The 16,536-nt window shown below is 38.7% G+C and overlaps 1 long non-coding RNA gene across 1 annotated transcript; it reads left to right on the forward strand.

The window, feature by feature from the left end:
• The first annotated feature begins 13,341 nt into the window (after window positions 1–13,341).
• Window positions 13,342–14,590, forward strand: LOC125709585 (uncharacterized). The gene is made up of 3 exons (XR_007382750.1): window positions 13,342–14,099; window positions 14,161–14,221; window positions 14,344–14,590. It is a non-coding gene; the product is annotated as an uncharacterized LOC125709585 (long non-coding RNA).
• Window positions 14,591–16,536: the final 1,946 nt, after the last annotated feature.

Below are 16,536 nucleotides of genomic sequence, written 5' to 3' on the forward strand. Positions count from 1 at the left end.
ACCCCTTACAATAATGAAATGTTCCTCAGAGGGTTTTACAACTATCAGTCTTTCTATTAGCTAAAGTCTAGATTTTATATGACCGAAATAGAGTAGAAAATGCAATAACACAAGTAAAAGTTCCTAGACATCCTTCCTTTTGATGCCCCTACTCCCCTCATCATAAGTCTGCATTCTGCAGCGCTCACAAGCTTTATCCAAAACCTTCCAATCCACTCAGCAAGCCTGAAAGCATTAGCAGTGGTGGGACTGTGATGCTCCTATGCACCGCATCCATGTGATATATCCTATCTCCAGAAGCACCAAAACTACATTTCCAACATTTAAATCCTACCAAAGCTGTTTATCTTACATGTATATATAGACCATAAGAGAATGTTCAGTACAGCAAAGATTGAAAGCCCGTGTGTAATTATTTATAATGACCTTGCTTGGAAGTTAATTTTGATTAAAAATCACAGATTTAAGAGAAGAGAAAACATCTGTTAGAACAACCTTGGTGATGAACTACAGCATAAGCAAGCAGACTTCATCCATTGTGCTTTTGTGCGGGGCAGGTAAGATGAAGGGCCTTGAGTAAGAATCGCCAGGACAGTTTTATCTTCTAGGCAGGGAGATGGGAGACACTGTCACGGGAATTTGTCTCTGTTAAAGGGTTACAAGCACCTTTATTAAAGTCATTTATCATGCTTTGAATATTCTCCATTAAAATTGGAGCCCTTTCTAATTACCCAACTTTGTCATGATAGAAAGTCAGCATTACTTCAGTTTATTCACTAGAAAAATGTAATGTTTCCTCTCCTCTCCTTTTATTGTCTTTTTTTCACATTAGTGTGCAAACAGATTAATATAAAAGGATGTTTTAGCCCTTAAATATAGATTCTTTCCTAAAATGCATTGAGGTCTCTACAACATACACATTACACCACTGCTTATGGTCCTGATGTAATTATTGCATTATAGATCGAAAATCATTTATTTGAGAATATTGTTGTGATTCTACAGTAACACATTAGGACAATGAAAAAGCAAAGAAAAAACTAAACTTTTAAGTGACTCTAACCATAATTCAGTATAAAAGGCCCACTATCAACTCATCTACTTGTAATTCCAAAGAATGTCAAGGGAAGCTTTATGGATGTTCTTGAATATCTTGCTATAAAAGTGACAAATACAAGAGGCGTTGTGTGTGCTAGCTGAACAGCCCACTGGCGGAGGCAAATTAAGAAGCCACTGGGTCCCAGCTCATCTCAGGGACGTCCTTCCAGAGAGCGGCGGTCTCCGGCATCTTATTACTGCTCTGGCTAAATTGTTAGCTTTGGTCCTCTTGGGGCAGCTGCTATAAACGCCTGCCCCTCTCCTTTTTTGTATAGGCTTTTATGAACCTTTGTAATTAGCCACAAGCAGGGAAAATGAAGCTATCGCTGTAAACCATTTACAAGAGGCTGAATGGGACACATGACTGCCTTTATTTTGCAATTAGTTCTTTGAATGTGACTGATGTATCCCAGTGTCTAATTAGTTTTCTCAGCTGCTTGATAAAAAGAATACAACTAAGAAAAAAAGTGCTTGAGTGAACTGGAACTGTATTCTTAAACATTTTATTTGCTAATGCAATACCAGCTTAGCATCAACTTTTAAAGGCTCCGTTTCCGTAAAACCATAAATAAAATAAATGTGGATAACAATATGTTTTAAAAATAATATGTTTTAAAAATACAAGGATGTTTTGCAGTCTCTTCAGTGAATACAATTTCAGGTTTAGGCCTCAATCATTTATTCCTGACAGCTGAATGCATGCAAAAAGCCAGCTGCGGATTGACATTCATTATAAATATATGCTCATTTGTATTAAATGTTCATTAATTTGCTTTCATAATTACTAATAATTAGTACAGAGTATTTGTAAAAAAAAAAAAAAAAAAAAGTCAAAGCAAATGAAAAGAAATTAATTTTAAAACTAAAAAATATTGTATCAAAATATAAACAAAAGATAATTATGAACTACTCTATTATTAACAGCTGTGAAAGGTTTAAACAAAATCTATATGAAAAGGCAGGTATAATAGAATTAATATTTCATTTGCATAACTAGTAAGTCACATATTTGAAACTAAATATTTATATGACTAAGCAATTTATTTAACTTAACGTGTTACTTATATTGCTGGCTATTTTTATTGTGCGACTTGCCGACGTCTCTATAATCGCCCTGCAGTTCCCTTTCTGTCCAAAAGAGGCCTCTGTGCGAACGAAATTTATTTCCTGACTCTAAAGGCATGACTATTGGCGGTGAAAAGGGTCCAAATCATCAAGCTCTTACTTCAGCAACTAATACAGGGGCCCAAACCTGAACCTGAGCATGAATTATTACTATTAATGAATAGTAACAGGTACATATTTCAGCAAAACAGGAGCCCAATGCACTTTACTGAAAAACTCCTCAAATGTTTTCAACCCTTCAGCTGGGTTTATGGTAAAATGCCTGAGGTTATGATAAACACCTTATTGTCAATGACTGCAAATTACACACACATTCAAACTTGCTAATGTGTAGATAAATTCCCTTTAAAGCAAAGGCTTTTCAGAATGAAATCTTAATCATTGAATTTCGTGCAGAAAAACACATCAAATGCATGCAATATTATTTTAATTATAATTTTTAAAAGTTAAACAAAATCAGAATGCGTATATTAATTACACAGTACCTGTAGTATACAAATAGCAAATAAAGAGAATCAGGTCTTAAATTAATTCCTTGTTCATCATTTAAGTACAGAACCCGGACTCATACACAGAAAAAAAATCTAATTTGAAGTAAAATAACGCGAATAAACTCTATATTCATGGATTGTTAACAACTAAATGAGAAGTAAGAAGATGCATCTATAGCAGAAATCTGAAAGACCATTGCTATTTTTAAGGAGACCATTCTCAAGAAGGTACTCTATGGAAGAAGAAAATATCCTTATCTCCCTTATGTCACATTAACATACAGATTCTGTATAGACGCTTTAGATATCAAAGTGATTTTAATTACAGATCAAAAATCATTTCTGGCCTGCTTTTTCAGACTGGATGCAGTGATTATTGTTTTGTGTTATAACAATCAAGCAATGTCATCTTGTTCAGTTTACTGTTCACCACTAATATTAATGTTTATATTTAGTTATCAGCTTAATTAAAAGGCATATTGGTCCTATACAGTAGTTGTATACATAAAGAGTTTTGGATAAAGCTTGTGAGCGCTGCAGAATGTAGGCTTATGATGAGGGGAGTAGGTGCATCAAAAGGAAGGATGTCTAGTAACTTTTACTTGTGTTATTGCATTTTCTACTCTATTTCGGTCATATAAAAATTAAGAAATCCATAAAAGGACACGATAGCTTTCTGATTTGATGTCAATTGTCATTTGAACTACATTGTTTCCCAGTAATGACAAGTCTTTATGTGCAGATTTACTACATAATACCGACGGACACATATTTGATGTTTTCCAGGTATGCAGTTCAGCATAACTAAATGAGTAGATTGCTACTAAATGAAAGCATAACATATTTAATAATATTGTCTAGTCTGTTTTGATCAATCATTTCGAAGCCTTTCTGCAATTAGGTGAGATTACAATTGCTTTATGTTATTCCTTGATGATCAATACTATATACTCAAGATTCCATACATTTGCGCATCTACCAGCCAATTTTCAGTACAGGGTTGCGAGGAGCCTGCAGCCTCATTGAGACGGCATTGGCGGCAAAGTATGAGAACGAGAATTAGAATGAGAACGAGAATGAGAATGAGAATGAGAACGAGAACGAGAATGAGAACGAGAACGAGAACGAGAATGAGAATGAGAATGAGAATGAGAATGAGAATGAGAATGAGAATGAGAACGAGAACGAGAACGAGAATGAGAATGAGAATGAGAATGAGAACGAGAATGAGAATGCCCCTGATAGGCCGTAAGTCGGCTGCGGGGCCCAGACATGAACACACTCATACGCAAAGTCAGGCTATGGGCAATTTGGGGATGATATGAAGCTAACTGGAGAAGGCGACCCTTAACACATGCTAATGATATTACAGAGATTCCAGACAGCAAAAGATTTAGTTGAAACCTCACTTGTACAGTAAATTCTAGTGCAACTACAACATTAATTCTCATTAGCACAGATTATACACCTTCACCATAAACAACTGTATCATATATATGACTTTAGAGTTTGGATGGGCATTAGAGTGCATTTAACGTACAGCTACCATTTTGCATTAGTTATTCTGGTAATAATCAATGTACTGTATTGCTAATGACCTGGAGAGGATTCAAATAATTTGCAAAGGCCAACATGTGAGAAATTACAGTTAAATCATTCTCCCTAATATACTATTACTTATTGTCAAACAACTCAATTAGACATGTGGTAATCAAAAAAGCAGAGGGCAGGTACTTTAAAATCTAACATTGAAATAAAATGAGCTCACTTACTAATTCCGAGTTACAATTGATATTGCATCTTAAACTTAGTTTATATCACTTTGTTGTGTTACTGAATGACAGGGAATTTGACACATATAACTGACACATCAGTGAAGTCTGCACCTTAATTGCTGCGTGGAGCTGCCTGCCCTTTATAGTGACGGACCCTCAGCAGAGTCGTCCCAGCGTGCCTACCTGAAGCCATGAACCAGCTGTGTCCCGTACATGGTAACTGGCAGCCTCTCAGTGATGCAGGGCAGCATTTGCTTAACAAGACCGACGTGTGCTATAAACCGTGTTACGGCATTCTTCCTCATTAATCCTGCAAACCACATACAAGTGGTATAAACTGAGCCAACGCGTCTGTCCAGTGAGTCCATGAAGTGTAATTCCATTTTACTGGAGCTTAAAATCAGTGTTAACTGGTTAATGATTGCTGTTTAATGATTGCTATTGACTTTAATCACTCAGAGCGTGATGAGGCTTCGGCGTGACCGTAAAAGGAGTCTTGCTAATTGCGCCCTACACTCGTAATTATGCATATGCGAATTTAAGTGCAGCTACTTTACAATTTCACAATGTAAATGCAAGACATAAATTAGGTAACATTGCTCCTGTTATTTAAATTAACTGGAAATTTAGACGTAATTGTTAAAATTTCAATAAAAATAATGTGACTTTGAATAAAAATAAAGTAACAATTCAATAACCTCTAAAAAGAATCATGCGTGACAGATGCTGTCAGAATTAAGGTAATTATTGATTTGTTTTGCTTTAGAACTCGTAAAGTTATGCAATTTGAAATTATTTTATGGTACATTATTACTAAATATTTTAATTCATGATAACTTGTCAATCCCAGAATACCCCCTGCCCCCATCAGTAGAGGTACTTTTAAACAGCAATATAAACATTAAAATAAAAAAAAGATGTAGAATGTCAAGCTTATTTAATAATTATTTTTGAATCCATATTTTTTTTGTTAATAGTGCAGGTGTGCAAGAACATGTTTAATAACCCAGCTGCCTCTGATTCAGCTCAATTAGCTGTGGATTGATAAAATGCAAGACATTTCATGTTACATATTTAATTTATGTGTGTGTATGTGTGTGTGTGTGTGTGTGTGTGTGTGTGTGAGTGTGTGTGCATAAAATATTTTCCATGATCTAAAAACAGAAATGCTCTAATAACAACTCTTAATTCCATTTAATTTACATTTATAGCTTGTTCTATTTGAAGCAAAAAAAATGTCCACCAATCACTTCAGCCCAATTCAATCGATTCAATCTGTATGATACTGAAAAAAAAATAAACCTGAGGTATGAAGCTGTGATTGTACAAGTGACATTTTAAAATTGTACAAAGGTGAATTGTTCCCAGGTCACTGAAAGTGACTCAATGAAAATGCTGTTTGTTCTAAAAACCACACAAACACCATCGCAAGTTATTGACAAGAGAATCTTTGGAAAACATAGCATGCAAAAGAAACTGCACTCAGTCCAAACTGCAAAAGACCTTAACCTTCGGGAATAAAAGCTTTCATAGGCAGAGCAACATTCCTGTTTGTGATTAAAAGAAACAACGTTTCCTACGCTGCACCTTGCACGCACGCTCTATCCACAGCACTTTATTAACACTTTTTCACACTGCACATGGCCTGTTAGTTAGCATCCTAGTTTGCCCCCTATTAATAAAAGTATATCTTCTAACTTACAAGCAAGAGGCATGTGTCCAAATGCAATCCCCGATTTTGTAATAACAGCTAGCAGTCAGCATGTTCAATTATTTATGGACAGCATTCAATACAAACAGGATGGTGTACACACACCTTTTGCTTGACTGGCCTGGTTTTTATAGCGTTCAGTCTGACAATTCCACAGAGACTCGCTCTCATCATTGCAAACCTAGAATTGTGGGGTCCTGCCCAAATAAAAGGTCTGAAGTTATCAGGGGTGAACAAGAAAGGTGGCGGCAGAATGCGGGATCCGTCTCAGAGTTCACTGTGTAAACCCAGTTCGGGTCACTCAGATCCCAGTAACCTACAGTGCCGCCTCTGAGACACAAGCTAATGCCAGACATGAAAGCGGATCAATCTGCAGACATCGCCATTGTCTTTTAGTTTTGTATAAAATGCACTGAAAAGTCGGGGTGCTGTCCTTGGATAAAATGACTTTTTGAAATAAAGTCGAAAGTGGCATGAAATATCAAAACAACACAAATCAACAGAGGAGGGTTCTTTCCTATGTAACCCATACAGTAAAAATGTAAGCCGTAGACTGAAATCTATTTTTTTATTTTAATTTGTTTGTTAATTTATGGGTTCAGAAAATCACACAACATTAACCTGCCATTATGATAATATAATATTTATTTGCCCATGAAGTGGATTAGAAATTCCGAAACCTTCAGCTACAACAATATATTACAAATATGACATATTTAAGCAACACATTTGAAAAGCCAGATGCTGAGGTTATATAAAGACGAGCTTCAAAATTCTCTGCTGGTGCACAGATATATACATACAAAGCATCCATCCAGCCATCCATTTATTCTAGAATCCATCTTCTAAGCAGTAGAGTAGTGAGGTCATGGAGCCTGGAATCACAGTTCACAAGACGGGGTAAAGTGTGAAGGATGCGTATCAAAGAAAAAGTCTGACATTTATACTGGCTACATGTGGCTGTTTACATTCAGAAGTTGTAATTCGGCAAAACTGCAAAAAAACAAGACATCCTAAAAAAGCAAGTTAAGGACTTCAGCTGAGACTATCGTCTAATCAATAAAAGGGTGGAGTCCGACCCGGCATTAGAGGAGAACTCACCATAATCAATTAACTACTTGAGGTAAACAGATCTCTCCTGTCAGCAGCATGGTAACTGAAGAGGACTTCCCATTCCCCCTGACAACCAGAGAAATGAAACTGTCTTCCCTTGCAGCGCCCTGCTAATGTAAGAAGGCTGAACGAAGCCACATCACTGCGATCTACGTCTGTTTGCAGCCAGGTCTCCCAGAAAAACAGATTTAAAGGCAGTGGCTTCTTCCAATGTTATCGGCAACGTCGCAGCTGCATGCATTTGGCATGGCTCTGAGTGCAGAAAGGACATTTAATCTAAAAAAGCTCAAATAAATACAATATATAAACAAAATATTCATATATTTATGTATGGTGGTAATCAGAATTACCAATGAAAAAAATGTCCTTTCAGTCCAGTTCAATCTTTACATGAATCTGATTTGTTAACGTAGAAGAATACACTAACGTATGTGATTTAATTTAATAAAATATCCATTTATTGTGGGAGATGATGGATGTAGAGTTTTGTAAGATGAAAGGTCTTCTTTTTCCTATTAATTCTACCCAAGTACGGGTCAAACCTGCTTGGAGTTGTAGAAAAGGTTGACGATCATAAAAGCTCATAGTAATAACAGTAAAACCTAAATTAAAATATAATATGTATCTGGAATTCGTATATACTGAAGTAGCACAATACACACATTAAAACCATAAAAACACATTTAAATTTGAATAGACAGTAACGATAAATAAGACACAGTACAGTACAGATACAGTATCAGTACAAAGAATGTCAGGGAATGTATTGCAGCGAATTCCATAGTAATGGCTCAGAAATAAATAATAGTGTAGAGTAGGTATTGCACAGCGAACGAATGAATGTCCAGTGACAGGGTCCAAGCATTTCCGGTCCATTCTGACAGTTGGACGCCCCACCCTGCCATGGGGTGACTCGTTGTCGAGCCTCATGGCCGAAAGTAGGAAGGACCTTATGCAGTGCTACTCAGAGCAGTGCAGCTGCCCCAGTCTGTTGCTGAAGGTGCCTCTCTATTCAGCCAGGATGAGCTGTAGAGGCTGGGTTTCATTGTTCAGCACAGCCAGCGGTTCAGCGGTTGAGTGCCCTCTGCTCCACCACGATCTCGTCATTCAGGACCAGCTTCTATAACAGAGCTGGCTTTCCGAGCGAGCTGGTGGAGCTGTTTGGCCTCCCCTGTCACTCATCATCCGAGACAAATCAGCTAGCTAAGTTGGCGTCCCCTCAGAAGACGACGCCCTATATCACATGACTGTTCTGTGCCAGTACTGCAGAGGACTGGCATACTTCTGGGTGGGGAGGAGCACACAAGCCAGTTTAATAACTGGGATGATGTCAGTGCCCCTCAGAAGTTGGCCCCTCTAGGCAGCTGCCCAAGTCACCTACAGTACACTGTAGGAATGACCAGCCCTGTGCGCAAGCCAGTGTTTCAACTTTTGAACTTCTGTGCTTTACGTGTAACTCATGACGGCAACTGAGCATTTTGCATCTGTGCTTTATTAACATTTACATTTACTATCATTTAGGAGATGTTTTGTAGGAAGCAATGTACAAGTGAGGCAAGTACTACATTACAAAGATAGACGCTGCCAAGGAGTCGACCAGGCATGAGGGCAGCAAGGCTGAGCTTCCTGTGAATGCTGAGGTACAAGAGTAAACAGCATCTTAATACAGTATCTTCTTGAAAAGGAGAATATCATGCAGGGGAGCAGCAACGCTGCAGACCATATTTGCTGGTTTCCTCTAATGTAATAATGTGTTAAATACACAGACATGGGCAAATTTGTTGGTACCTTTAAACAAAAAACAAAAAAAGGCAACTATCTCTGAAATAACCTGAAACTGACAAAAGTTTAATAGCATCCTCTGTTTATTCCATATTTAACACAAATCAGGCTTTTAATTATTGATTCAGCTGAATATTTTATATAATTAGACAAATGAAAATGGCACGGACAAGAAAAGATGGTCGCCTTAATTTAATATTTTGTGGCACGACCTTTTGCAGCAATCACTGCAAACAAGCGATCTCAGTACTTCACAATGAAACGCCTGCACTACCTGCACAGGTAGTTTGCCCCCCACTTCCAGCGCAAACTGCTCAAGCTGTCTCACGTGTGAAGTGTGGCGTCTCCACAGTGCAGTTGTCAGATCTTTCCATAGATGTTCAATTGGATTAAGATCTGGGCTCATGGAGGGCCATTTAAGGATAGTCCAATGATTTTTCTCAGCCAATACCAACACCTCCTCCAGCAGCAGCCCAGCTTTCCTAATTGGTCTCCCATCCAAACACTGGCCAGCCCCATGTAACTCATTGGTTAGTTGTCCGACTTATCGTCCTGACTTTGTCATCATCATACTGAGGCATCTCACAGGGGCTGGTGACCAGTACGCCACAGCAGATTCGATTGCCATGCATGTAGGAAACGAAGGGTGGTCATTCATCACAAATAAGAAGCCATTTTTTTCTTTGGGACCTTGTACGGTGTATTTCAAATTCATTTGTTATTCTTGAACGAGTGCAGTACTACAGGTTCAGCCACACACAGCTCAGCAGCGACAGGCTGGGTTTATATATTCGTCAACAAGTGACACTCTACCTTCTAACCTGCAGGTTCCTGCTGAGTCTCACACTCAGCCGTTTCGGCTTTCATTAAACCCCCTATAGTGTGTCTCATGTTAGACATTCTGCCAACGCTTTGTTCATCAACCTGCAATATTAGTGTCACAAGTATCCAAAGGTATATTGAGAGAAGCATGATACAACATTTTACTACAAAGGAGTTTTTATGCATTATATTTCTTATTGCTTAAGAAAGAGTATCAGCATTCTGTGTGAAGTCGTTACGTCACCCTAGACTTTGAAATGTAAAGACACGATACTCTACTGAGTATAAAACAGTATTTTAATACATGTATTTTATAAAACTCAAATTTACCATATATACCAGGCTATATACCTGTAATGTCCTAATTTATACAAATGTTATGCATGTATGAACAGCTAAATTGTCCTACAAGGATAGACTAATATCCCAAAATGGAAGGCTTACATAACTAGCCATACAATCGAAATATACAAAGAAATTTCTTTTTTTCTTCTTATATTTTCTATTTTATTCTATTCTATGTATCCATTGTTAAAGTCATTTTATATTGTCTGCACTTTTTTATACTCTCAGCTATTGTAAATTGTAATTTAATTCTTGTTTGCTCTTTGAATCGGTTAGGGTTCATTTCACTACATGTTGTACTTGTTATAATTATGCATGTGACGAATAAAGTATCTTGAATCCAACAAGGACAGACTAACATCCCAACTTATACAAAAAGTGTTGCTTATATACCTAGGTATATATCCTAAAAGGGTAGACTAACATCCCAGCTATCTTGTTCCCTAGATTGAGTCCCTCTGCATCTATCTCCTGAATAAGTGGAGCGAAGATGGATAGATTAAAAATATGAATGAATATATGTATACATATTGAGAACTTATTCAGCTATGAATTGCAAAAATAATGTGTCAAGAAGCCTGAAAACGCTCTCGTAGGTCTGGTGTAAGTAATGAAACCAATTCCCTTTAATCCACATGGACAGGTATGGCTAAGGACATTCCACCACGCAAACTGGTTTCAGTGGTATTAATTATTTACTGCATTATTGCACAGGTGTGGTGGGCATAGTTAGATATACATTTTATAAAAGTATTTATCTTATTGCAGGGATGTTTCCAGAACAGGGACTTTAGGAGCAGCTATTAATGCCTCTGCAGAGGGATTAAGAAGTACAACATTTGTTGAAGTCCTGAGCTTTTTAGGTTCTACTATGGATTATCACTTGATCCTTCCTAAGCATTTTTATACAAGAGTGCATTACCCTTGGAGCCACCCTGGGCTCCATGTCTCATTAACCTGGGTGTTAGATAAATCAAAGGCAGACACTCCAACAAAGATAAGTGAACTGCAGGCCAGCCGGGTTCTGATGTATGGATCTGAGGGGCTAATAGGAATGTATTGACAGGTAAATAGCAGGCTTATCCGGCCACTGCTACATTCTGCAAGAGGAGGACCCCACATGCAGACATAGGAACCTTTGGGAACTGTCTCTCTCTCTCTCTCTACGTGTGTATGTGTGTGTGTGTGTGTGTATACACACACACACACACACATACACACATATGTATGCAACATATATATGTAAATGTTTGCTTGTTTGTTTGTTTACGTGTTTATATATAGACAGTTCTTTTCCCAAAATTAGATTTTCACGAGGGAGGAAGTGCTTATTGCATCTTGAAGGGTACGTCTTCTCTGCTTGGTGGGTGGGTAGCTACCTCCCTTTCCTTTGTCCTTGTCGTTGCCCCCTGGGTCTGGGCAGGATACTATGGCTAGTATTTGAGTGGGGGGGGGGGGGGGGCATTACTCTTCAGTGACATCAGAAAATTGATCAAGATGTAGGACTCAATTTCACAAGAAAGACCTGTAATGCTGAGGTCAGTAGATTATCACTGAAAGGCCTCCACCGTCCGGCGTTATTCTTCTTAGAAATTAACTCTTTTTTTCTTTCAAATCAGTCATGTTTTCACATGTTTAATCCTGAAGGTGCCATCCTGTTATTACTTGTGTGAGACACCTCTTCAAAACAAATAAAGTTTATTAATAAATGCAAATAAGTAATACAAGAGTTGACATAAACTCATGGCAAAGGAGATCATAATCATTTCGGTGGCATGGTCTGTAGATATCATACATGGTCTGTAGATATCATACATGGTCTGTACATATCATACACGGTTTGAAGTCTCTTCCATCCAGTCACTTACAGCCATTAGCCTAATTTCTGTGACTGACACATACGTATCATTTTGTACATTCAGTTTAAAGTGACAAATTTAATGTTCAAGTTACTTGCATCAGAGAAGTGGGTACAATGGATGGATGGAGGTAACATGAAGGTGGGTGGATGGAAGTTCTCAGTTCTCATGTTTTCTAAGCCATTAGGCCATGAGAGCCATTCTGCATATGATCAACTGTAAGATGAAAACATAAAAATAGTCAAAAAAGCTCTGACTTCATTTAAAAAGAACCATGTAATGTTAGGTACAGAGGTTTACATATCATTTCTTGTGCTCGATTTCAAGCTGTAGGCTTGCACTGATAAGAAAACTACATGGTGATCTATTTATTGTATTATTGTTTAAGCGTATTTTAATGCAAATTAAGCTTTGTCCTGTAATGAACTGAAATCCACCCATCATCTGTAATGGCTGAGTCTTAGAGTCACAGAGCCGTTTCTGGAGCTATGGCTGTAAGGTGGGAATATTCCTATAATAAATCATGGGGTGCCAACATATCGTGGGGGGGTGGGGTGGGTGGGGGGCATGCACAAACGCATGCATATACACACATACACAACTACGGACAGTCTGGTATATCTAATTCACCTTAGCAGGTTTTTGAACTGGGGGGGGGGCAACCAAAGTACCTGGAAGAAATCCCATAATGACATGGAGGGTTCATGCAAACTCCACACACAGGGTGACGGCAGAAACTCAAACCCTGATCCCAGGGGTGCGAGGCAACAGTGCTAAACATGCCGCCCCCTCAACTGAAATGTTATACAGTATATTAAATGCCATAAGTCATTACTTCTTTAAAAAAATATTATTCCAAACATATCTTGTTACCTGTTTGAATTCTCCCACTGCTGAAGACCATGTGTGGAGTTTGGGGGGGGGGGGGGGGGGTCAAAATTGAAATTAATTCTTAGCGGGCACTTTGCACCTTTGCATAAGTGGTTTATTGGTTTGTAGCTACACAAAGTGCAAACATCACTCAAATGCAAACATCAAACTCCACCTATGCTGAGGACAGGTTACAGCTGGGATTAAATGATAAATATGGTGTCATTAAACTCTACCTATGCTGAGGAGAGGTTACAACAGGGATTAAATCACCAAAAGTATGGTGTCATTAACCTCCACCTACGTTGAGGACAGGTAGCAGCTGGGATTAAATCATAAGTATTGTGTCATTAACCTCCACCTACATTGAAGACAGGTCACAGCTGGGATTAAATCATAAGTATGGTGTCATTAACCTCCACCTTCGTTGAGGACAGGTCACAGCTGGGATTAAATCATAAGTATTGTGTCATTAACCTCCATCTACGTTGAGGACAGGTAGCAGCTGGGATTAAATCATAAGTATTGTGTCATTAACCTCCACCTACATTGAAGACAGGTCACAGCTGGGATTAAATCATAAGTATGGTGTCATTAACCTCCACCTTCGTTGAGGACAGGTCACAGCTGGGATTAAATCATAAGTATTGTGTCATTAACCTCCACCTACATTGAAGACAGGTCACAGCTGGGATTAAATCATAAGTATGGTGTCATTAACCTCCACCTACGTTGAGGACAGGTCACAGCTGGTATTAAATCATAAGTATGGTGTCATTAACCTCCACCTACATTGAGGACAGGTCACAGCTGGGATTAAATCATAAGTATGGTGTCATTAACCTCCACCTACGTTGAGGACAGGTAGCAGCTGGGATTAAATCATAAGTATTGTGTCATTAACCTCCACCTACATTGAAGACAGGTCACAGCTGGGATTAAATCATAAGTATGGTGTCATTAACCTCCACCTACGTTGAGGACAGGTCACAGCTGGTATTAAATCATAAGTATGGTGTCATTAACCTCCACCTACATTGAGGACAGGTCACAGCTGGGATTAAATCATAAGTATGGTGTCATTAACCTCCACCTACGTTGAGGACAGGTAGCAGCTGGGATTAAATCATAAGTATTGTGTCATTAACCTCCACCTACATTGAAGACAGGTCACAGCTGGTATTAAATCATAAGTATGGTGTCATTAACCTCCACCTACGTTGAGGACAGGTCACAGCTGGTATTAAATCATAAGTATGGTGTCATTAACCTCCACCTTCGTTGAGGACAGGTCACAGCTGGGATTAAATCATAAGTATTGTGTCATTAACCTCCACCTACATTGAAGACAGGTCACAGCTGGGATTAAATCATAAGTATGGTGTCATTAACCTCCACCTACGTTGAGGACAGGTCACAGCTGGTATTAAATCATAAGTATGGTGTCATTAACCTCCACCTACATTGAGGACAGGTCACAGCTGGGATTAAATCATAAGTATGGTGTCATTAACCTCCACCTACGTTGAGGACAGGTCACAGCTGGGATTAAATCATAAGTATGGTGTCATTAACCTCCACCTACGTTGAGGACAGGTCAGAGCTGGGATTAAATCATGAGTATGGTGTCATTAACCTCCACCTACGTTGAGGACAGGTCACAGCTGGGATTAAATCATGAGTATGGTGTCATTAACCTCCACCTATGTTGAGGACAGGTCACAGCTGGGATTAAATCATATGTATGGTGCCATTATATTAGTTAATGTGGTCCACCTCATAACGAGACCCTCAAATCAACAACCATGATTCCTTTGATACTGCATATAAAGATCTTGAAGTTGGTAAAGGAACAAGCATGTTTAAAGGGTTCATTTTTTCTGCCATAAACACCAGAGTTGTAGCTATACATCTGCCTGATGTAGCCTCCAGCGCATCATAAGGAGCCGCAGACTTCACATTATCCGCATCGTCTAAGGTGTCAGGCAAAGTTCCTAAGCAAGCCAGTGAGCGAATTTAAAACCCTGTTGGCTGCCATATCAGAATTTGCTGTTGAAATAATGATGCCGCTAAACAGAGCATCTGGGCTGTAGCGACTGGCCAGCCGCCCACAGCAGATGTTCTCAGGCTCAGCATCCTGCGAAGCAGCTGAACAGCAGTTTAGCGACTGACGTCTCTGTGAGCGTTTGCATTCCCTAGCTGTTCATCCAGTGAGTTTGGGGGTCACCCCCATATCGTAAAAGTGACCATTATTGCAATGCAGCTTAATTATAGGATCTCTTCCTCATCGTAAATCAAACTAGTTTGCTACTCCCTCAAAGAAGATTACTGCAAATTTAGTAATCTGTCATAGAGTATAATGCAATGTTTTTTTTTCTTCTGATATTAAAATTTATCGTAATGTTTTGTTATAATGTTCCATTATAAAATAAAAAGCAAATTACATTGTGATAGCCTACTTTCTAAAATCAGCAGTACTAAAAATGCAAACTCTGGTTAAAAAGCTATAGAATGTCTTTACACCGAATGTTTTATTGCATCTGACTGTGCAGGACTGCAAGTCTTGTATCTTTTTTATTTTTCCTGCATCGTGCAGAAATCAAGTATTATCTATGAAAAGCAGATGCATTTTAATTAGTTTCTGTCAGCTACATGCTTTAGCAACCTTTAATGAGAGTAGTTAAATATTTGAGCAGTTAGGGGGCAGTAACTTGATAAGCCCTGGATTTACTCGATGAAGTAAAAGCTCCTGAGCTGGCAGCATGTGGCTCTTCGGCCCTGTGGGACCGGAAACCCTATCTGCCCGCCAGGAACATTCTCCTCGGTTAGCACTTCTTATCTGTGCCATCGTAGCAGGCTGATAGCAGGGTAATATCCAATAACAGCCGCTTTATGGGCGATCCAATACCCCAATCAATCCAATGCCTCTCTCATGTCCATTAACCCTTCTGAGTGGAGCAGAGCCTGCATCTTCTGCTCACAACTTAAAGGCCTTTTTTAAAAAGTATTTTGTGTTGATGTAAACATGCATTGTTTGACTGGGATTAAATGTAGGGCAGTAAATAATTTAGTCGAATTATTTGGCCCCAAACCCCCCCCCCCCCCCCCCCCGCACCCCCCTCGCACACGCACACACACACACACACACACACACACACACGCACACACACACACAGACACGCAGAAGCACTCAAATATGGGTCCAGCAAACACAAAACAACTCTTCCCTCATACACACTCTCATGATGTGCTTTCGTAAGGAAACAAACCGACTGTGGTAGTACAGCAATCAGTAATGTAATATTAATATACTACCAGTAATAATAATAACAATAATAATAATAATAAACTTACTACATTTTGAACTTTGTACTTTGAAAACTTTCGAAAAACAGTGTGTGTGTATATATATATATATATATATATATATATATATATACACACACACACACACACACACACACACACACACACACTGAATCCCAAGTTCTACCTTCTTTCTGTACTACTGTTTTATAAAAACACTTTATTTTCTCCTTGACAGC

The sequence above is a fragment of the Brienomyrus brachyistius genome, chromosome 16 (genome assembly GCF_023856365.1).
Source record: "Brienomyrus brachyistius isolate T26 chromosome 16, BBRACH_0.4, whole genome shotgun sequence".
Lineage (NCBI taxonomy): Eukaryota > Metazoa > Chordata > Actinopteri > Osteoglossiformes > Mormyridae > Brienomyrus > Brienomyrus brachyistius.